Source organism: Primulina huaijiensis, chromosome 10 (assembly GCF_012295235.1).
Source record: "Primulina huaijiensis isolate GDHJ02 chromosome 10, ASM1229523v2, whole genome shotgun sequence".
NCBI classification, from domain to species: Eukaryota; Viridiplantae; Streptophyta; class Magnoliopsida; order Lamiales; family Gesneriaceae; genus Primulina; species Primulina huaijiensis.
The window spans coordinates 6695738-6719576 of record NC_133315.1 but is presented as its reverse complement, the minus strand read 5'-3'; the positions used below and the strand labels follow the sequence as shown (position 1 = coordinate 6719576).

Sequence of the window (23839 nt, the reverse complement as noted above, 5' to 3'; positions counted from 1 at the left end):
TTGGAAAAAACAAAGACTAAGCGATCTCCTACGTACTACTACATATCAGGCTGCCACGGTTCTTGATTTTCAATCATCCCAACACATAAGCAACACAGTACACCTCCATATAATATAAAGCCTCGCCCTTTGCTCTCTGATTTGTTTTGAACAACGTCGGATCAACCGAACTTTCGAACTTCTAACCGGGAACACTGAACCAATTGTTGCCATGTCTATATATAATGCAAGAACTGCTTAGTTTTCCTTGTGCAGGAAAAGGCCTAGAATACTGGTTTGTGAGGTGGAAATATTGTGGGGATGACTGGGTATTTGTTGCTTTTATATAGTATGAGGGAAGAGAGGGGAAGTGTATATGTCGATGATAATTAAATTAGTGGTGAAAGCAAAATCAATCATGGCCCTTATAATTTAAATTTGAAGGGCCAAGATTTGGGTTCATTCACTGCACTTGAAAAACATTAAGGCATCGTTTGGTATACTTGATAACTGAATGATTAATAAATTATCACCCTTCAACCCATGTTTGGTTCACTTTTTAAAAGCCCGTAAAAATTGAATGAGCCCGTGATAATATTGGTCTTCTATAGATAAGACATCCTTCCAAAGTTGAGTGATATCTGCATGATAAAAAAATAAATAATATGAAATGACATAATTACCCTCAAAGTTTTTGATACGCAACAACCCTAAATTTTCATTGTACATTCAACAAAATTTATTTCTCTCTGTGGGCGGCGGCGAGAGAAGTTTGGATTCCACAGAAAATTGAGGCTTTTGAAGCCGCTTTTTGTGGAGATTAAAAGATATTAACAGGTAAAACTTTGGTGTTTTTCGGGATTTTAATTTAATTTCGTTTGGATTGAAGAATTTATTTGGAGTTTGTGGAATTGTGGATGTTTTTTTACGTCCAATGGATTCAACTTCATCTTTTTATAGAGCAATTTTTTACCTGACGGGTAAGTAATTCTTACAGTCGAATCGACATCTTGTTGGATTTTTGGCGGAAGAGTTGATGTAGATAATAGTTGTTTGATCTGGTTTTTGTGCATTTTATTTGTTCACTCATCCTTTAGCTGTAGGAGTTTCTGAAAAGATGACGGGTTTGAGCGGATCTCTGGATTTTTCGTTGTTCTTTGCTTTTTTACTTTTTATTTTTCCTTTTTGTATAATTCGGATTGTTAAATTTCAATTTCTCGTCATTTTAGCTTCATTGTCATGATGGCAAATTGAAGCTTCCGCAATGGCGAAGATGGTAAATAATGTTTTGAAATGAGATGCCAGGTACTGTGGAGCATGGATTTCAAGATGAGGTCTTAAAGAACTCAATTTGGTCCGTTGTACTAATTTTACAAATATAAAAATAATTTTATTATATATTTTAATATTTGTTTTTTGTTCTGTTTAGACATGCATTTTTATAGTTTGATTTGATGAAGAGTAATTTTATGAACATGCAACGATGGAGTTTGTGGAAGTTTGGATTGAAGAACTTAAAAGATTCTCATCCATAGCACTGTTGGATAAGCTAATGTTAAGTCATGCATCCATCAATTTAGATTCCTAGTTTTTATGGTTTATATTTCATTATTTGATGATATTTTAAATGTATCAATTCAAATAAAATAATGGCAGAAACCTGAAAGACTTGTAAGCTTGACGCTAAGGTCAGAAAAAACATATTTTGTGATTTAGTTTATTTATCTACAAATGGTTTTAGATTTTAATCATTATGCTGATGTGGTGATTATTGTTGCATAATTAATCCAATTAACATGATGTAAATTTTTATTATAGTGTGGCAGAAGTTTTATATCATGGACAATCAAGACCGGGACATCCAAGTGATGCTGGTGTTACACCAAATACTCATGCGTGCATTTGTGTTTTTTACTGTTTTAATACGAGTGTATACAAAGTACGTACTACCTCGGAAACGTAGGCTTAATTCAGAAGACATCTCATACAATATTAAAGGAAGAATTCATTCCCAAATAAATCACTTGCATAGGATTACTGAATTAGGAGATACACAATGTATTGTCAACTTGAGGATGAATCGTAATGCATTTGCACGACTATGTTACTTGCTCACACATGTTGGAGGGCTTTTAGAATCTAGGTATGTCAGGGTTGAGGAGAAGGTGGCTATGTTCTTGTCCATATTAGCANAATACGAGTGTATACAAAGTACGTACTACCTCGGAAACGTAGGCTTAATTCAGAAGACATCTCATACAATATTAAAGGAAGAATTCATTCCCAAATAAATCACTTGCATAGGATTACTGAATTAGGAGATACACAATGTATTGTCAACTTGAGGATGAATCGTAATGCATTTGCACGAGTATGTTACTTGCTCACACATGTTGGAGGGCTTTTAGAATCTAGGTATGTCGGGGTTGGGGAGAAGGTGGCTATGTTCTTGTCCATATTAGCCCATCATAAAAAATAATAGATTCATAAGTCATGACTATATACGTAGTGGCCACACTGTCAGCACTCATTTTCATGAAGTTCTGAAATCAGTCTTAAAGTTGTACCCAATACTTCTCGTGAAGCCGGTCCCTCTTGATGAAAATTGTACTAACGAAACATGGAAATTGTTTAAGGTATGTTTATTCATGCTTTGAACATCATTGTGAATATATGATAGCAAACATACTTTTGAAAATAACCGATAACTATTGTATGTAGGGCTGTCTTGGAGCCTTGGATGGAACATACATAACTGTGCATGTGTCTAATCAACAAAAGCCCAAATACAGAACAAGAAAAGGAACCACAGCAGTAAATATCTTGGGAGTTTGTGATCGGGAAATGAGATTCATTTATGCATTAACTGGTTGGGAAGGATCTGCCGCAGATGCTAGGGTACTTCGAGATGCAATTCATCGACAAAATGGGTTTAAAGTACCAAGAGGTCAGATGTACATTTTTTACTCACTTGTTACAATTCAAATAGTACATTGAATATAATTCTTGTCTTTTGCTTTACTTAACATCATTTTTTCATGTCATAACAAAAATGGCAGGTCAATACTACCTATGTGACAACGGATATGGTAATGTAGAAGGTTTTCTGATGCCATATAGGAAAGTGCGATACCACAGGGATGCATGGGGAAATGGTTCCATTGGTCCACAAAATTACAAAGAATTCTTCAATGCAAAGCACTGCTCTGCGCGGAATGTAATAGAAAGAGCATTTGGATTATTGAAAAGGAGATGGGCCATCTTGCGAAGTCCATCGTTTTACCCATTGAAAGTTCAAAACCGAATTATCATGGCATGCATTCTAATACATAATTTCATTCGATCGGAAATGCCAGATGATCCTCTCCTAGAAGCTGAGGATGCATGTGTTGGTACCACTAATGATACTGAAGATGCTTTCATTGACAATATCGAGTCCTCTCCGGCTTGGGATATGTGGCGAGAAAATTTAGCAATGTCGATGTATTCTCATTCATAGTTTCCGTATTGAAATGTTATTAAGCCTACAGTCTTGAACATGTAGATGTTTTGATGCCATAAATTGTATTCCTCGAACATGTGTTTTTTTTTTGACTTTCAATATGGATCTTCGATGAATGTATTGATTTTCCTATAATTTGTGATTTGTCATTTTCTTGCTCGGTTTTATTATTTTTATGTTACATTTAAAACATTGTATTTAGATACTGACCATTTTTTTGTTTTATGGTAGGGATGGAGTTTAGAACAAATAGCAGCAAAGGACATGACAAGGGGAAAAAAGTAGAGAAGACTAGACGGGTGTGGACAACAAGAGAGGAAGAAATTCTTCTTCAAGCGTTGAAGGAAGCTATAAGTCACGGTTGGAAGAGCGAGAATGGATTTCGAATTGGTTATTTGAGTTTTTTAGAAGATGCCATGAAAAAAACCTTCCCGAATACAGATTTGCGGGCCAATCCCCATATCAATTCAAAAATTCATGTGTGGAAAAAGTCTCATGGTACATTGATGACATTGCTAAGCAAGAGCGGAATAGGTTGGAATGAAACTGAAAAAATGATTGACGCCACAAATGAAGCATGGGAACCTCTTGAGAAGGTAAATATGTAAAGACTTTTCATTAAGCTTCAAAGTATACTTTTGTACATTCTCTAGTACCAAACTAATCAGCACTCACTTTCTCTATGGAGATGATACTGTGATGTTGTAGTTTATGTAATGAACATATATATCTACCATGCTACTATGCTTGCGCAAGTTTTTTTGTGCTATATATGACTTAGTTTTCATTCATTTGTCCGCACAGATTGACAGCAGTGTCTTAAAAAAAGAGTGAGTTTGATATCCATTTCTTAGACCACGTATTAGCTTTGTATTTCAGACCAATTATGTTTTGAAAAACATGGTTGAAAACAAAGATTTATTTTGTTTTGACTGTGGGCGTTTTCATAGATTTGTCATACTACATTCCGTACTTTAGTTTTTTTTTTTTTTTTAATATGTGATGTTTTGAATTTGACTTTGTTGTTTGCTATCTTTTTGTTTAAATTTTTTTAAATGCATTTAAGTTAATGTTAAATGTTTATTAAATACATACATACACACAAATATATAGATACATATATATACACACAAATATAGATACATATATATACACACAAATATATATATATATATATTAGCGTAATTTAAGAATTGAGATATGTAATTGCAAGATCTTGATAACAATATTGAAATATAAATTTTTTATGGTAGGGTTAATTTTGTCATTACAATCCAATATATAAATTTAATCATTGTTGTTAAAATCATACCAAACATTCAACATATTATCTTACCAATATACTTATCCTTGATTTATCCTTATACTATATATCCTTCACTTATCATATCTTATGTACCAAACTATGCCTAAGATGACAAACAAAACTTGTAAGCATTGTCTCCTTGCCTGCCCTACTTTAAAGAAATGGCTAGTTATCAACTTGAGCTTTTAGAGGGCCATAACTGTTTCCCCTTGCATGATCTTGGACAAGGTATTCTGTCTGTAATAATTGTTGGTTTTTTGAGAAATTACTGTATTTGGTGAAAATACTTACATGCAATTATTGACAGTACTTTAATTTGGTGGCATTTAATCAAGGGTAGGATTTGAAAAGAAAGGATCTGTATATGATTGATTTGATATAAATGGCACATTCAAGAAAATGACCTTTGTTGCTTACCATGTGGACAAATTTACGGCAAGAAGTTCTATGCACATCCCAAAATGGATTTCTCGGGTAAGTTATTTTGTCTACTTATTAATTATTTGCAATTTTAATTCATTAATTTACATTTTTCTTTAATTTTAATATTTTTTTATTGAAATGTTGATATGACATCAGACACAACAACACTAATGTAAAAAATCACTAGAATTGAAAAAAAAATTCAAATTTATTGACTAACAACTTAAATTTTCCGATAATTTTTATCTAGTACAATCACATAATTGAGTTAAATGAAGCAAACTTTATCTTCAATATTTTAATATTTTGCACAATGCAAGCATATGGATTTGGCAAAGATATGGGAGGCTAGAGGACAACAGTTGACGGTGGATTTTGAGACAAGAAAAAGACCAAGTTAATTAATTGAATGGAAGTACACTTGAAAGTTGGATCAATTAAACCGATGAGAGAAAACCCTTTCAAGCAAATGTGTAAAGTATGCTCAATATCAGTAAATTTACAGGAAATAATGTTTCCCATCAACGAATTAACTGTGACAAAATCTTGTGTGAGAGGGTTAGGAGGACTTGTGGTGGCTCGAGTAGGAAGCCCCAAGCAAGGAGGAGTCCACACGCTAAGGTAAGGGCGTGTGCAGCTCTTGTCCGATGCAGGGTTGCAGCGCGATTCAGGGGCTTGCTGCTGGGGCTTGGGCGAGTTAGGTAGGTCCTATAGGGTCTAAGGATGATGGTCAGGGGTCGGGCCAGGGACTGGAGAGGCTGGGTTCGCGCCTGGCTTGAACAAAGTGAGGGAAACTCTTGCGCGCAGCCTGCATCCTCTTGCAGCAGGCTTGTAGCGCTTTGGGCGATGGCTCAAGTGGCTGGGCTAGGCTGGGTACAAACCAGGTGGGTCCTAGAAGGTCTAAGGAAGATGAGCAAGGGCTGGGACAGGAGCTGGAGTGGTTGGGATAGCCGCTGGCTCGAGAGGGCGTGAGGGAGCACATTAGCGCGCAGGTTGTGTGCTGTTGGTTTCAGGGGTTCGCTACTTGGTTTCCAAGGCTTGGGCTGGACTGGGTCGAGGCTGGGCGTGGTCTAGGGTCAGTATGGGTCGAGAGGGGTCGATGGTTTAACAGCTGGAAGAGTCCTAGTTGGGTTAGGAGTCTTAGAGATGCAAGGAGTCTCACCCTCACACACGTGCAGAAATTGGTCTTCTTTTCCGGAGAGTTTGAGCGACTTAGGGGCTGGGCTTGGTCAGGAGGATTCCTAGATGGGTTGGCTCGGGTTTGGCTCAAGGTGGCTCGGGCGTGGCTCGAGTATTTTGGGAGATGGCTCTGTGTGTTCCTCAAAGGGTCAAAAACGAAAATTTAAAAACAAAAATTGAATCCATGGGTCCACGGGGGTGGCTCATGACTTAGAAGGGTAGAATAAATAATAAAAATGCTATGTTTAAAATTTGGGATCAAAATATTGATTTTTGGATTTATCTGGGATTTTATCGTCACACGAAACGTTAATTAAAGAATTAATTAAAAATCTTAGTTTTAAAATTCATAAAATAATGAAAAATTATATTTAAGCCTAAATAATTATTAAAAGTCTAAGTTTTTAATTTGGAAATTTTATATTTAGGTTTGGTTTAATTCGGGATTAAAACGCGTAAATATGTCTTATTTAAAGATTAATTTAAAAGTTATCGATTTAAGCCAAATAAAAATATGAGAAAATTCGTGTAAGCTTAAATAATTATATAGAATAAACCCATGTCATTAAAAGTACGAAAAAGATAAATTCGAGAATTTGTACGTCCAGGGGCAAAACGGTCTTTTTACACTTAAGAAAATATGGAAACGCTTGGCAGCGTCCCTAAGGATCATAACGCATGTTAAATGATATTTTATGATTTAAAATGATGATTTTGATGATAATATGTATTTTTATGATTTATGGTAAAGCTGTGCAATTTATACTGTTTAAAATGCTATTTTTGGAAAGCTATATTATTTTATGATTTTAAACGAAAAGGAAAAATATTTTGAGGGATGTGAATTGACTGTGACAAATAATATGATTTATGATATATGATTTTGCGGAGATGACGTGAGGGCCAAGGCCTCAGAGGGAAAAGGCCCCCGAGGGATCCCGACGATCGTATTTCCACGGTGGAGCCTAGTGCACACCCCCATGGATCATGTGGAGCTAAGACTGCAGTTGACCAAAGGATAAAAGCTAGTCACTTTCAAGGATCAAACTTCACCCAAAGATGATATATGATTGAAAGCTTATGATAAAAATGATTTTTATGATACATGATTTATGATGAAGATTAAAGCTATTATTTTTAAAATGATTTATTTATGCTCAAAGCTTATTTTTAAATGATTTTTTTAGGATTTATTTATGCTTAAAAGTTATTTTAAAATGATTTTACGATTTATGATTTTATTATGCTTAAATGATTTTTAAATGATTTTAAAACGGTTTATTTATTTTCAAAAGCTATTTTAAATAAAAATATGATTTTTAAATGCATGTGCTTGTATATGTATTATTTGTTATCTATGTTTAGAATGTGCTGAGTCATTAGACTCACTATGTGGCGTACCGTACTTTTACCATTCAAAATTTGCGGAAAAATTTAAAATTTTCTTAAACATAAAATAACCTTCAAAGCTTGCCATAAAATATCTCAACCAAGTCCCCCATAAGACATGGTTGTTCAAAATAACTACAATAAAATTTGCTAACAAAAGGTTTGCTCAAAGTGTTTCCATCAAAATATGAAATCAGAGTAATTTAACTTTTGCATAAAACTTAAACATGGCGGTCCTCGGGTTTAGCCTCCCGCTCAGTCCAAGCCTGCCCCTCAGTCGCCACCTCTTGTCTCCTCATCAACATACTCGCCTGCATCGATCAAGTCTAGTGAGTCTAAAGACTCAACACGTATAAACCGGAATAACGAGTATTACGTAATAAAACCACATGCAACTTTAAAATAGAGCGTACGTACTAAAACTTGAACTGGCATACTTGAACGTCATGAAATTAAATTAGACGTGCCATCAACATAAAGCTTTTCTTAAACATACTTGCATCATAAACTTGAGCGTACGTAACGTAATTTTGCGTAGAGGCATGTTTCAAAGCGAGTGACCCATAACATAATAAAGCCTGATCAGACACACCACAGTACTGGGCTGACATGGACGTATCCACTGCCGCATACATAAGATCCCCGTTCATAAGTTTTAACGGGTGGATTGGTCCCTGGTCATAAGTTTACCGCTTCCCAATCCTGATCTGAACCCGTTCATAAGTTTAACGGGGCGGAGAGGTCCTCGGCCACGTTCACCGACTTCCAAACCCATTCATACATCTGGTCACAAGACAATTAGCATACCTCAAAACTTAAAATATTTTCCTGCACGTCATACATACTTACTTGGCGTTGAGGGATTCGTTGGATTTCACTTGGGCCGCTGCTGCACATACTAAATGAATTTCAACACTTAATTTGCTAAATTTGACGTAGGTACTCGAGCTCACCACCGAAGTGCGTAAATAGCTTATGTCATTCTAGATCACTCGGGACTTGACCTCGTTTAATCATACTAACCATGACATTAAACCCCGAACCAAACTCTAATACAGTGGGAAACCAAACATTCGTACAGAATGAATGGCGCTCGGGCGGTAAAGCATTACCGCTCGGGCGCCGAGCTCGCAGAACAAAACTCTCGGCAGAAAGAGTGGCGCTCGGGCGGTAAAATGTTACCGCTCGGGCGCGGAGTTTGCTGATGTTATACACTGGACAGAACGAGTGGCGCTCGGGCGCCGCGTCTTCTGGACTCCGCGACTTAAAATCTTATACTCTTCGAATTCGATTACACAAATGGTGAACAACGCCTCGAGACCCATCCTAGGACACTATGGAACTGACTTGACTCCACAATTGTCCCAATCATCTCCAAGGAAATGACGCACCCCACGTAACACAATAAATCTCATAAACTTAAATTTTGACACAACAAAATAGCTTTACGACTACTCGATCTTCAAAGTGCCTTACGACGTGAAACAAAACGTCCAAGACCAACCCAACATCATTAAAACCAACCTAAATGAAGCAACGATCACCCGTCGATCCCCAACGAAGCTTGCAACAATAAAACTTCAAGAATTCATCAGTAACATATTTTTCGCAAAAATACAGTTTGAGCAGTCCCATGAAAACGGTCATAACTCACTCAATTTTTATGCAAAATTTTTGAATTTTATATCAAATCGAAGGTATCGAGAAGTTCTACGATTTTTATGTTTAATGTTTTCTCAAAATCATGACCAAAAATTCGCAGCATTTAAAAAAAACAGCAAAATGTGAATTTAGATCTAAAATATATTTCAAAACTGATCCAAATCCTTTTCCGCTCAAACGACGAACGTAACACATATATTTTTACGCATAAACAACGCAACACGTAATATGACATGATCGATGCAGCAAAAGAAAGATTATACGTGCCTTTTTATATCAAACTTTACCGAAACGACGTCACCGAAGCGGAGATAGAAGCGAGGTTGGTCCGGGACGAACGTGGCACGTTTTTCTTTGAAGAAAACTCAACAAAACCTTGCTGAAATTTAGAGGAAGGGGGCGGCTGCTGATAAAGGTAGAACCCTAGGCTTTTTGCTCTCCAAAATATGAAAAGATATGGATGTGTAAGTGTGGTGTGTGAAAAACGGTTTTGTGTGTGTGTAATACGTTTTTAGTGTGTGTAAAAGTGTGTAAGTGTGTGTGAGTGTAGAAAACGTGTGTGTGTATGATAATTAGAAGAAAGTCTAGCTAAATTAACTATTTAAAATACTAATTAAAGGTTAACACACACTAATTTAATCAAACTCTTCAATTAACATAATCACACACCAATTTTAAAAGTTTTAAATTCTAAAATTCACCTAATAATTAAATTTGGCTTTAAAATACTAACAACATAACGAATTAGTTAAAATGCCCCATCCTTACTTAAAATAAAATACCACATTTTAAATTGCCAAAAACCGTCACCGGGTCTTTTCCTCCATCCCGCCTCGAATAATCGCCTGAAACATGAAACTCGAAAAACATTTTTAACGTGCAACACATAAACATAAATATTTTAAATTAATGCACTTTCATAAATCATGCATGGCTAAAACTCATTTAAAATTAATTAAATGATTTAATAATTAAATAAATGCATGGGTCATACGCGTACTGAATTTGGGCTTTACACACTAGGTTTGTATGATGCAGGATTTGGTGATTTTTGGAGGCGGTGACGATTGAGTCGATCAAGTGCAGCAATACACATCCGAGTACCTTTATGTTTCCGCACTAGTTTATTAGATTTAAGATTTAAATATTTATGTTAATGATTTTTATTAGAAAATTCTTATGCTATATTTTTAGTGATCTTTTCGAAGATCAATTTAGGATGTTTTAGTTAGGTGATGATTTAGGATTTATTTTATGCACTTGAGTTTTAAATTGTTAATTTATTAGGATTCATGATTATGTTAAATTATTTTATTTAGAAATTTAGAAGTTATGGTTTAGATATTAGGGAAAAAAATCGAGGTCGTTTCAAGATCTCTTATTTGGGTTATACATGAAAAAATATTATTTTTTATGTTAAAAATATTACTTTTTATTGTGAATATCGGTAAGATTGATCCGTCTCACAGTTAAAAATATTACTTTTTATTGTGAATATCGGTAAGATTGACCCGTCTCACAGATAAATATTCGTGAGATCGACTCACAAAAGATCCAGTCATTAACTGCTGAGAATCTTGAAAGTTTAGCAGGTCACCTAGATGTATTTTTCCTTGAACAATCGAGAGTTGTGGAGCATTCACAATTAATTTATAAAGAAAGAGTAAAAAAAATTATATTCCTATTTACGCCATTCGTACGAATATATCTTGGTCGTGCAAATTGGACATGATACCTATCAAGATTTCATTATTAAATAAATTGCCACGAATTAATAACGAAATATCAACATGCATTCAACACCAGGCCTCGTACGTGCAATCAAATTGAATTCAGCCAAACCACGACCTTTGACATGCATGCCGGCCACTATTATTTGCTGGCAGCCACATGCATCGCCAAACCCAAAAAATCACGAGGAGCGAGCAAATATAATATAATTACTTGAAATAAAATATTTGAATTTTTCAATAAACTTTTAAAAAAAAAACTGTTTTTTTCCTTGTTGGTCGCCTTCTATCGGAACAGCAGTTGTTCAAGAGCATCCATGCATGAAATTTAGAGGGAGGAGGTGATTGATTTTTAAGTTTTGAATGGTAATTGTTGGTGTTGGTGCATCGTATTCTCGCCCAAGACGCAGCGGAAGTTTAAAATTTTTTGATTGGGCGTCGTGTGTTTAAAAACATTCACAGGGTATTCAGAATTATACATTTGCGTTCTTAACGCTTGGACTCTAAACTATTCCGGTGTTTAGGCGGATATAGTCCTTCTTGTAATTTCCTACGAACGGATCTTCAAATTTGATCGTCTAATTAGGTACATGATCGAAGACTGTTTTCCTCGTTTGATTTGCACTAAAAAATCCAAACGATTTATGCGTCGAGACTGTAGCCTTCGAATTTCCAAAATCCAGAGTCGATGCGACGCGGCGTGGAAGAAAGAACTTGGCCGAAAATTTTCTCAATTTTCTTCAAGGTGACCGAAGGTTCAATGATACATGATCATGAATTTTTGCTAATTGATTCTCAATCAATCATTAACCTTAATCATTCATTAGCCAAGGTAATTAAGTCATTAATCAAAATAAATCACAAGACTTAATTTGATTGCTACTCAATATGGCCGTGAGTTTTTCTATCAAGGAAGAAGAATTTTTGTTTTGCTTTGTGTGCAAAAATTACGGTTATGTATTATGAGCCCCAGTGGTGTATATATAGAGTGAGACTCCTAATCCAATTAGGAGTCCCTCTCCCACAAGGACCCTAATAACTTCATTGTATTAAAACTTTCATATAATTAATATATAATTTATTTATTAACTTTTAATAATATATGATATAATAATACCATATACACATATTTTATATCACCATATAAAATATAAATGTACATTAATTAAATTAAATAACCATTACTTAATTTATAATTTAACAACTTGGTTAATTTAATTCTAGACTCGTCTAGAATATATATGAGAATTCGTGCATGTTATTAGTCACCACTACTAGCACAATCATTTAATTAGTAAATTCCAAATTCACAAAAAAAAATGATTTCGAACTCATTATAACTCCGATCGACGATCCGAAAGCGCCAATGTACCAAGGATACAAATCTTATTCATATAATGAAAATTGAAAATTTCGAAGATCAAAATTTTCATTTACCAAATTTGGCCGCTGATAGTTTTAGTGAACTCCTTCACAAAACAGGCAGTTCCACTCTCATTTCTTATTTAGCAATCATGTCAACTTTCATTTCTTCCATCCTATGGAATCAGCTCATAAACGCCTTTATAAGCTTCTTGTTTGATCTCCATCAAACTATAGCCGTCAAGTTCCAACTTCTTGAAATTTGAATATCTCAACGAGAACACAGAATCCGATACTTGTGTGACCTTCAATGGTTCATGGATACAGCTAGCCGTGGGTTCACATCTCTATGTGATTCAGAATAACATTTGTTCTTATTCGGGTTTACCTTAGTTAACCACATTCTTTTCATCAATACCTTGATCGAGAATGTTAGAATTCATTTCTGATTGCACCCATCGGATCATTGTAAAAGCGTCTAGTAGCATTGCCTCATGATCCCCTAGGTATTGCTGATAGTGCCTGGAAGAACCTTTAGTCATGGTTAGCGTACAATACGGTCCTTTCAACACATATATCCCAATCGAATCTGCAACCATTGGAAATCGAGAGTTGCATATAAATTCGATAACGATGCGATGTATCTTTGAGTACTAATAGTGGCATGGTATGTGCAACAATGAAAACACCTTTTTCTAAAGCACATTTCTTGCTCTGACTAGAGACTCCTTGCTCTATTAACTCATCAGATCACATAGGATATCTTCACTCGTAGGCGAACGGTGAATCCCCGACCACAATGCATTTTCTCATACGTATTTCGAAATTACACCCAACCTCGCCACCTGATGACCCTTAATGGAGTCGGTAAACGGATAAAAGTGCATGATAGTACGTATAGCCTCTACATTTTCCCGGGTCAAAGGACTAATGATGTACAATCATAACTGCAGACTATTCCACTCGATAAGTGGGAACCACTTGGACAGTCCGAGGGAGGGTTGTTCAATGTATCATCATATGATCACTCATCTGTGTGAATGGACATCTCCATGCTCTTGCCAATGAAATATGGCGTTTACATCACAAATCTTAGCCTCGAGCTCGAGCGACCTTTATCTTTGTTTTAGGCGGCTGATTCGACTAGGAACCTGTTTAGAATATACGGTACACTTCCTAATAAGTTTCATGATCTTATGTTGCGACGCAGACCTCATGGTACCTATTGTATACTCAAGGACTTATCTCTGCAGCTTGCATGGGTATACAGATAAAGTATAATGCCATAATCGAATAAAATCGTAAAATATTATTAAAATAAAGATTGTTTTACATTAGAATCAATAAAGTCCGAGCCACAAGTTGGCTTGTCGGGCACCTACTCTTACAGTTGGGCACAATAATTATTATTCTACTGGAAGAAAAATCAAATTGTATATTACTGTAAAATTAGTTTTACTATAATCTACACCTTTTGAAAAAAAATAATAAAATATCAACCATAGAATTGATATCAATATAGTTTTCATAATCAGTCCACCTAATAAAAAAATAAAACTGAAAGCAAAATAAAAGACACAAGCAATTTTAACATGGTTCGGTTCAGCCGACCTACATCTACCAGACCATGTCCACATATCAAGAAAATCAATTAAATCTCATATGTTACATTCATACAATGATTTATTCAAATAAAAGACTATCTTTTCTAAGGACGTACATATTCAGTCGACTTCACTTTGCGAACATAACTCGTTTTCAGTAACTGTCAACTTGAACTTTCTTCGATAACATGTGAATTGTTATCTCCTGAGAACGTCATCTTTCTCTCCTGATGAATGAATCATCAATAAGTGAATACTTGTGCAACACCAACAATAAAAAAGTTGTCAAAACAAAATGATAAAGTGACGTTGTTTGAATCTTGTCGTAGCAGTTGTCGCGAAACATAATGCAACAGGGAATGAACAGTCACGTTTTGACTCACTAATTTCTCACCCAACCAACCTGACAAGCCCATAACATAAAATATGTCTTATGCACCGCTCTCTCCCGAAAACATCACATTCTTCTCTCGAAGAATGTCTAAATGTACATAGTGTATAAAAACAGCAACCAACAAATCAACTCTGAAAGATTTGATATTAAAATCTCATCGGTTTGCCTCGACCACATATGGCCACTCGTAACAATCTTTAAAATGAATATGAACTCTAATAAATAGAAAAATTCATTATATACAAGATAGACAAACTCTTGCATATTATTTTATTATATCAATCATGATTATATATTTCTATCTCCATAATATATTCAACAATTAAATTATATATTTAACAAAATATGTTTTCCAGTTATCTCCTTATCTCCAAAATCTTCAAATCAATATTTTTCTTGACAAATTATTCTAAAAAATTAAATCAATTAAAAAATAACATCTAACAATCTCTCTCTTTGACTTATTTTTGAAGAATCATTAAAACAATATTGAAGAAAATTCACAAAATTAAACCTCTCTCTTTTTTAAAAAAAATAAACAAATTCTAGAAATCGAACCAAGAGGCTTTCAATCAGAATCATAAAAACAATATTGAAGAAAATTCACAAAAATATAGATCTTTCTTTTAAGAAAAATAAACAAAGATTAGAAATCGAACCAAGAGGCTTTCAATCAATTTTTCCCTATCTTTGAGACGGATACAATGCTCCCCATGAATGTCAACAATGCGACTTTTCTGCTAGATTCTTTGTCACATATTATCGCTATTTCTTCAAATGTACTCGCAATGGCCTTGTGCATTCTCCATCATGCATCATATTATTGAGTTCCAAAATCTACACACCAGGGGCAACATCTTGAAAAAAAAATGAATCATATTTAATACCACTTGTTGATCCGGTTTCCTCCGACTTTCCTTAGTTTTCATGTTTAGTTCACTTAATAAAAATAAAATAAAACTGAAAACAAAATAAAAGACACCAGAAATTTTAATATGGTTCAGTCAAAAGACGTACATCCACGGGACCATGCACATATATCAAGCAAATCTACTATACTCATAAAAAGACTTATTCAAATAAAAAACTCATTATTTTCTAATGACGCATCTATAACAAACACGTTCAATAAACTTCACTTGACGAGCACCACTCATCTTCAATATTCATCAACTCGAATTCTCTTCGATAACATGCGGATTGTTTTCTTCCAAGAACGTCACCTTCCTCTCTCGATGAATGAATCACCAATTAGTGAATTCTTTTTCACCATCAACAATAGAAAAGCTTTCAAAACAGAATGATAAAGTTGTACTGTTTGAATCATGTCGTGGTAGTTGTCACGACACGAATCCAACACGGAATGAACAATCTCGTTTTGGCTCATGAATTTTTCACCCAACTAATCTGACAAGCTCACAACATAAAATATGCTATATGCAAGAAATATTGCTTTCTCCCGATAACTCACATTCTTCTCGAGAATAATATCTGAATGAATATAGTGTTAGAGATTTAATAAAATAAATCTAAAATCATGTGATTAAATCCATATATCACAACAAGCCAGGAATTCATGTCGAATTATCAGAAAATATGAATAACAGTAAACACGTACCAGAATCCATTAATTGATCTAGCGTCAGAGTTATGGATTTTTCAAGACAACAGAGAATCGAACACCTTATTCTTGTCTTTGATGGGAGAAGGAGAGAGATCTAGAATACGTGTGCCGTATGTATTCTGTGTTAGGTTCTCTGTGCCTTGGAGACCATAACCTTATATTATCTTAGCAGTCTTCAACCCATCATAGAAGATTTAATTGGGCTGGGTTTCTGCACATAAGGTGGACGATACCAATTTATTTAATAATTTGGAAACCCATAATTAATTAGATCACTTTATTGGGTTATTTATCAGATAGCTTGTCCATGTACAATTAATTAAATTATGTGAGCCCACAAAATAATTCCAACAATCTCCCACTTGGGCCACATAAGTTATCCGGATATTGTACATACAAAAAAAACTGGATTGAGCTCTTGCTATCTAAACCAAAATATTCCTTAACAATCTGGTCTATCAATTATACCAATATTGAACCAAAGCAGTCGTCGCTACATTTAAAATCACTAGACCCATCAATGATCACAATATTAGCATAATCAATAACATAGATCAAGTATGGATGTGTAGCATGAAAATACATAAATGTGATCTAAGAATAAAACCTGTATTTTCAATTGGTCCTCCTAATGACTCAAAGAGTCCAATAACAAACTTTCAACCAAATGCTAAATCGTAGTGAAAGTCATCACTTTATTTCAGAGTAATTCAGATAAACCTTAGTCTGTACAGAAACTTAAATCATGTCAAATGAGCCAACGCTTAAACCGAATACAAACTCCCACTGTACAGGCATATTAACTATATGGACAACACCAATGTGTGTCACATGCCCAAAAATCTTGGGTGGCCAACCCATGACAAACGCATCCGCAATATAGAGTTTGCAATAACATGCTCAATTGACACACAACCACTATGAATTATTTCCTTCCAACTAGAAACTTCATGTCAATATCTTTTGACTTTGACAAGTTTCAATTGTTCTTTTAAATATAATATAGCTGCTTTATTATCACAATTGATCCTCAATGGTTTCTTAGACCAATGATCATTACCGGTGCTAAAATTCCGCAACTTTATTCGGAGTCCAAATATCCAACTATTTCCAAATGTCATATTTCCGACATGTGAGCATAAAATCCTTAGTTCACTTTATGTACCGCATAACCCGATTAAAAATCCAGTGTCGGGTTTCTTAAATATCTCCCCAACATTCCAATGATGTTCACAACATCTAAACAATGTTCTCTATAAATCTGAATGAGATTACCACATGATAAAATTTATAATACCACATATGTGGAAAAAAAATCAATATATTCTTCTTAATGTTGACTTTCCAATTTATTCACTCCCACTAAAGTCAACATACGAAATTAATTTGCATTTAATTTCAAATTTCCATGCATGCTTAATGTCAATGTCATTTAAAATATTGATGTTCAATTTATCAAACTTATCAATCAAGGAACTCATACCAAACATATTTGAATTTCAAAAAATTGAAAATTTTCATTACCACATGAATAAAAAAAAAAACTTGATGTCCAAACATGAAACTAAAATCAAATTTCATTTTTTCAAATTCAAATAGAAGAAAATGAAAAATCTCAGTTCCTAAATAAAGATTTTAAAGCACCAACAATTTTATTGTCATTTTTCATAAGATGTATCTTTCACCATCAGTTGGCAACCGGCTCCTTAGGCAACCCTTTCTTTGCACCCCAATTGGCGTATTTGGGACAATCCTTCTTTACATGCCCATCAGTCCTTTTGCAAAAAAAACAAGTGATCACTTTAGCTTGTTTTTGTTGCTCCATATGCTGTGAAGTCCCAAAGTTTCCTTCCTTATTGTTCCATTTCTTTTTCATATTGATGCAATTAACTTGATAGTTAGATGCCAAATTAGCACTTTCAATCACATCTTGTTTCAATCTCTCCTCCTCCTGAACGCACTGCGCAATAAGCTCATTCAAAGTCCACTTTTCCTTCTGGGTATTATAACTTATTTTGAATTGATTAAATTGGGCAGGCAGAGAGATCAAGACTAAATGCACGACTATGTCTTCCGACAATTCCAACTTGAATGATTTTAGTCGAGTCACAAGATTTGACATTTCCATTATGTACTCCCTTATGTTCCCTTTCTCTTTGTACCGCATTGAGACAAGTTTAGTCAGAATAGTACTTGTCTCGACCTTTTCGTTTGCAGCGAAACGATCTGCTATTTGAGTAAGGAACTTTTTGGCATCATTTTCTTCAGGAATTGCACCCCTTGTAGTATCTGGAATGGAATATTTCATATTCATCAGACTCATGCGATTTGATCGCTCCCACTTTTCCAAAGAACCCTTTTGATCAGCAGTTCCTGAACTGGTCAAAAGTGAGGGGCGATCTTCCCTTAGCGCATAGTCCAAATCCATGCAGCCAAGTACTATCATAACATGCTCTTTCCATTTCTTTAAGTTTGAGCCATTAAGTACTGGAATGTTGTTCAGATTGGCAGATATAGAAGATGCTATAACAAAATGTAACAAAAAAAAACTCACAATAAATTATAGACCATGCATATATTTAAATTAAATAAATCACAAAATATATGCATGCTGGCGGTGGGCCCATAAAAAAATACCTAGCACAACATTGATATTTAGTCCTTGAACAAAAATAACAATTTGTAAATGGTACCCTCAAATATCATGGTTATTAAATATTGATAATAAATCCGACCAATAATATGCCTTTCTTTGGACCGACAATTGCGTGCATGGATAAATCCAAAATTATCACATATTTATTGCCACAAATTGTGCTAAAATTTGGCCAGAAAATGACCTTCCTTTGGGCCGATCATTTTCCGCATAAATTTAACACAATTTAATATCATATAATGTGTCTACAATCTGGCAAGAAAATAATCTTCCTTTTGGCCGATTAATTTCTGCATAGCTTTGACACACTTTAAGAGCATATAATTATGTGCTTATAATCTGACAAAAAATAACCTTCCTTTGGGTCGATTATTTTCTCCATAGATATAAACACATTTTTTTTTTAAGTCTGCAATCTGGCCAAAAATAGTCTTCCTTTGGGCCGGCTATTTTTCGCATAGATATAAATGCACTTGAAGAAGATATATTGAATCTAAAATCTGGCCAGAAAATAATCTTCCTTTGGGCCGATTATTTTCCGCATAGATCTAGAAGCACTTTAAAATCATCTATTGTGTTTGGAATTTGGCCAAAAAATAATCTTCCTTTGGACCGACTATTTTTCGCATAAATTGAAATACAATTTATTTTGAAATTTAACAATATCTACATATCTCAAAATCACTTTATTAACATGAAATTTAAATTTAACAAAATTTGAGATACAAGATATCAACTTAACTTAAAATTTTCACAAAGAAAATGTTATTTACTTTAATTGGGCCAAATAAAGCATGAAGACCAAATTTACAAGAAATAAAGTATTTGCACCTCATAATTATTCATCCACAAATATTTTATCGAAATAAACAAAGGCGATAAAATAATGAATAATTCCATACTGATTTTATTTCATGCAATTAAATTTTGAAAAAATCGAATGTAATTTTCACAAATCAGAATTGCGGAAGTCAAAATTTTATAAATTGTCAAAATTCTAGATTTCAAAATCTGGTTCAAAATTAGAAACCAAACAAGGCCTTAAATCACCCAAAAAAAATTCCCAAAATTCGAAAAAAAAAACCTAACCCTAGTCCCGAAACCGGCGCCGCCACCTCCTCCGGCGATATCAGTCGGCGGCGACCATGACCCAGGATCGCCTTACCATCGCCGACCACAACCATACCCTCTCAGACCACAAAACTGCCTAAATTCGATCGAAATCCTCAAAAAATCGGACGGAAATCGCACTACCATAGTTTCCGAGATTCAGGTCACAAATACAATCACGCCGCGGTGGTTTGTGAACAATAAATGATACTAATATGGGCGCCAGTACATGGGCAAGAAAACGCCCAAATAATCGCCGCCGGAAAGTGGCCGGAAAACGTTCGATTGGCCCAAAATCCGGCGGCATTCAAGAATACGAAAAAATCGAATTTTTTTTTTAATTTCGAAAATAAATCTAAATTTTGTGAGTAAAATTCGAAAATACTATATCCGAAGAGCATGAATTTATTCAGATCCAAATTCAGAAAATTTAAAAAATCAGATCTGAATCCAAAAAAATTTATAGACTAGAAAATCGAATCAGATCTGGGAATAAAACATAATTTTCTGTTTCGATCAATAAAAAAAAAATTCTCATAATTCAACATGAACGTGGCTCTGATACCACTTGTTAGAGATTTAATAAAATAAGTATATAAATCATGTGATTAAATCCATATATCACAACAAGCCAAGAATTCATGTCGAATTATCAGAAAATATGAATAACAGTAAACACGTACCAGAATCCATTGATTGATCTAGCGTCAGAGTTATGGATCTTCCAAGACAACAGATAATCTACTACCTTATTCTTGTCTTTGATGGGAGAATGAGAGAGATCTAGAATACGTGTACCGTATGTATCCTGTGTTATGTTCTTTGTGCCTTTGGAACCATAACCTTGTATAACATTAGCAGTCTTCAACCCATCATAGAAGACCTAATTGGGCTGGGTTTCTACACATAAGGTGGATCATACCAATTTATTTAATAATTTGGAAACTCATAATTAATTAGATCACTTTATTGAGTTATTTATTAAATAGCTTGTCCATGTACAATTAATTAAATTATGTGAGCCCACAAAATAATTCCAACATATAATGTATAAAAACAACAACAAAAAAATCAATTATGGAAGATTCGATATTAAAAGCATATCGGTCTTTCTCGAACACACGTGAAACTCGCAGAAATTTTCAAAATGAATTTAAACTCTAATATTAAATATACAGAGAACTTCATTATATCCACTATTGACAAACTCTTTCAAACTTTTGCATATTATCTTTTTATATCAACCAAGATAATATCTTTCTATCTCTATAATATCTTCAACAATCAAAATTTATATTCAACAAAATATCTTCTCCAGTTATCTTCTTATCTCCAAATCATCAAATCAATATTTCCTCGACAAATTAATCTAAAAATTAAGACAATTAAAAAATAACATCATGAAGATGATCACATGTTCAATAGCCATCACAATATGATTTTTAAGTTGTTATACGATGTAAACATTTGAGCTTCACGAGTATTATCAGCTATTATCTTTAGTAAAATTTCAATAATTTTTGGGAAAAATTGCAGTTTTGATATTATGCTAACAAATTTCAGTCTTAGTCTTCATATTTCAAATTTTTATAATTTTACAGTTTATTTCGTGGCATTACTGATGTGACACTACTTATGTCAACATCGTCCAACGTCCGTCAGTGACTAAGTTTGAAACTTGATAAACGAATATAGCAGACTCAAAGTACGAAAATTTAACAATATAGAAAATCATAAACACAAAAAAGACAAACATTCTAGATCAAACTTATAATTTTTTAAATGTGATCTCGTGTTCGAATCTTATGACTCGAGATATAAATATAAAAATGAATAGAGATCTCTAACAATGAATTTCCAACTCACCCAACTTCAGGTTAAGTGCTAGGCCACCAATATGGTTTCGAGAATCGGGTATTATTGGACAGACTCCCTGACTGGCGGCTGTCTGACTAGGACCGATGATTGAGCCATGGACCGTGTCATGTAAACTCAATTATCAAGGGCTCCATTTGCACATTCTTGCAGTATTTCAATAAAGAGAAGCACATGAAGGGGCCCCACCTTATCTTCCTATCGAGATGTCAATTCTTGAATTAGATGATGAGACTCCATAATTTCTGTGTCTACTGAATGTTTCAAATTTGACTTTTTCTCAAGTCCAAATTTCATTTCCAATTGTTTTTGGGGAAATATAAAAGAAATTGTTGTAAATGAAACTAAGTTTGCATGTGAATGGAAGTTTTTTGAATCGTTGTTTTCAAATCAATTCAATTGTTTGGATCAATGATGATGATAATTGAGTTTGATGTAAAATACAATCCATCATTTCAACTTCATCTACGGTTCAAATCTTTCTTCCTCTAGAGTATTTTCAAGAATTTATGAATAATTCGGACATAGAGAGAGTTTAATTTTCTTTTTTTTTAAAAATATTTTATTAAGTCGATCTTTTTCACTGTGTATCTTTCTTACAGTTGATAGCCAAATTGCTAAAAACAAAAATATAGAAGTAGGGAACGAAAGCAATCTTGTACAGATACAGACAGAGTGACATCTTCAGGAACCATCTTTATCTAATTACTCAATATAACAATCTATAAATGAAAAATTTTCAAACAACTATATCTATGTTCGGCAGAGGGAATTCATCCTTTGAGCAGGCCTTGTTGAGCTCTTGATAGTCGAAAATCAAAAACAGTATACGAAAATAAGCATACTGTTGAAAGTATGAATATCGCGTATAAAATAACAACAATAAAACAATAAATCAAACTGAATCTTGTACGAAGTACAGTTTCCTTAAAACAGATTTGTCCCCTCCGACGGTGCTTCGAGGATATCGACGGACAACTGTTTTCCAGGATACAACGGCAAAACCTTGCAGCAACTTAGCACGAAGTAACTACACCGACGAACCGAAAACATACCTTCACTTGATCACCGAGATTTAACGGAGGCCAAATGGAAAGCTAACAATATGAAATGCAAGAGAATGCTTGAAAGAGATCTTGAGCGTACAAAACATTTTTATGCATATGGAATAAGGAAATGAACACACTATTTATAATCTCCAAAGTGCACACCAAGAATCATGCAAGATTAATTAACTCAATTAATCTTTCCATTAACTCAAGAATATGAATAGCCAAAAGTCTTCAGTTAACTCAAAAATGTGAAAAGTCAAAAGATACTTCCACAATAATGAGCCACAACTAACTCAAGAATGTAGAGAGCCAAAAAACACTCCCACAATCATGAGACATAAATTTTATTCCATCTTTAAAATTACTTGAAATTTTCAACAATCTCCTACATCAATGAAAATTGATACAAATCTTGGTGACAAAATTCTACAGTTGAATCCTGCATAGGATAGGTAGGTGTTACCCTTTGAACATTCCCTTATGAAATATATTTGTTTTACTAGCTGACCAGTAGACATGATGTCCTTGAACTGTTCTGTCGTTTATGTAAATTAAGATATACTTCACACAAGACTCTCCCTATTACTATTCAATTCTCATGATTGTGTTCGTTTTGCCCATGAACACACGCCTGGTTCTGCGAGAAGGTCTAGAATTGAGCCTTACAATTCTTTCGAAGCGGCCCCACTTCTCTCTCACATAGGTGATTCTATATTCTTCTTACAAGAATCATTAAAAGCCGTAAGATTATCCTCAATATTCACTGTTTCATAATTGGAATGGACTAGGGATAACCCCCATAGTAATATACCAAATGAGTGCGATTAAATTGTCCCATTGAACCTAGTTCTTGGGATCTTCAGTCAACGTAGGTTAGGTTTTCCTTCGCACCAATTTCTATAGGCTTGAGCCCCATTCCTCTTGACGATTTCGCAACAATCTCTCTGTTTAATACCTTTGTTAGCGGATCCGCTATATTATCTTTTGACTTT

At 34.3% G+C, this 23839-nt stretch overlaps 1 pseudogene; it reads left to right on the top strand.

Annotated features, from left to right (window-relative positions):
• Positions 1 to 2192: 2192 nt before the first annotated feature.
• On the top strand, positions 2193 to 4315 carry LOC140985857 (uncharacterized; annotated as a pseudogene).
• The last annotated feature ends 19524 nt before the right edge of the window (positions 4316 to 23839 follow it).